We start from the raw sequence: 1,495 nt of genomic DNA, 5'->3' as shown, positions 1-1,495 counted from the left end.
GACACACACACACACACACACACACACACACACACACACACACACACACACACACACACACACACACACACACACACACACACACACACACACACACACACACACCTAAGCCAGAATCAGGCCATTTTTGTCTTGAGATGCTCACACAATTAAGTCAACCTAATGCGAGTGGACAGGCGCCTACTGCTACGGCTGCCAGACACAATATGCTTTAATTACACATTCACTAAATGCAAACATCTGAAAATGTTGTCCTCTGTTAGACTCTGCAGCCTGAAAGAATGAAGTGGTCCAGGGTTACACGCCACAGTCTGAGGCCGACCATGTGGTGCACCAACTCCAGCTCACAGCCTTATAAAGACTTCAGCACCAACAGTCCACTGAGGATATATTACGGAGTTGTTCCTTTAATTAGTTTTTGTGATGTTTAAAACAGGTTAGTTATTTCTGATATTTTTCAGTTTCAGCAGAGCTTGATGCTGTATTTCATAACTTTTACAGTTTCATCCATGTTCAAGCAACAAAACCAAAACCACTGCTTTCACAGTTTCCTGCAGAACAGTGAGTTGAACTGAAAGCAGCCCTGCTTCATTCACTGCTGTGGGTGTTGCTCTAAGCCTTGCATGCATTCAGGGATGTTAATGCAGGCTGCAGACAGATGTGATTCTAAATAGCACCACACTGTGAGCCTTCACTATAGCACACCATGACCCCCACGCTACCCTCTGAAAGGAGAAGGCTCCACAAAGTGCTTGTTTAGGAATGAAGCACAGCCGAACCCGAGACTGTGCAGGAAAGAAATCTGCAGACCTTCGGACAGAACTGGTCCTTCTACAGCCGGGATGTGTGCATGTGCGCGTGTGTGTGTGCGCGTGTGTGTGTGTGTGTGTGTGTGTGTGTGTGTGTGTGTCTGGTTCCTGGTCTCGCTGCAGGGAAGAGATTAAATACAGTCAGTAATCACTGCTTCACTGGAGCCCCGTCTGGGAGCCACACCTGACTCTCAGCCTCCAGCCGATGCTACAACGACCCCCTGCTGCAACGAGCCTCTACTGACCAAGTCAGGCTGACAGCCTGCCACCCCACCCCCCACCCCCTCAAACACAGCCCAGCGTGGTTTACTGGTCTGACCGCAGGGCGAATGGGCATCACAGGAGGGAATAACAGCGAGCAGTGACCACCCACCGCACGGCCAAGCCCTCCTTCTCCTCGGTATCTTGGGGAGACGTATCACCAGTGTGGAGAAAAAGTAGTCCCTTACTACTGATGTCGGTCTGGGGCTGGTTTCACAAAGACAGACTTTGACTGTGTCTTAGACAAAGCAAATGGGCAGACTTTCAGATAGACTGATTCTGAATTAATTTGTTGCACAAAGCAGTTTAGTTCTTGACTATCTTTAGCTGGACTGTGGTTCAATGGATTCTGGGTAAATTAAGACTTTATTATTATTATTACTTTATTATCCAAAATAAAAAAAATGCAAACCAAGGAACCACAT

The sequence above is a fragment of the Seriola lalandi genome, unplaced genomic scaffold, assembly GCF_002814215.2.
Source record: "Seriola lalandi dorsalis isolate HSWRI2012SDOR001 ecotype SW California unplaced genomic scaffold, Sedor1 jcf7180002054784, whole genome shotgun sequence".
NCBI classification, from domain to species: domain Eukaryota; kingdom Metazoa; phylum Chordata; class Actinopteri; order Carangiformes; family Carangidae; genus Seriola; species Seriola lalandi.
Note: the sequence above shows the minus strand (reverse complement) of the source record.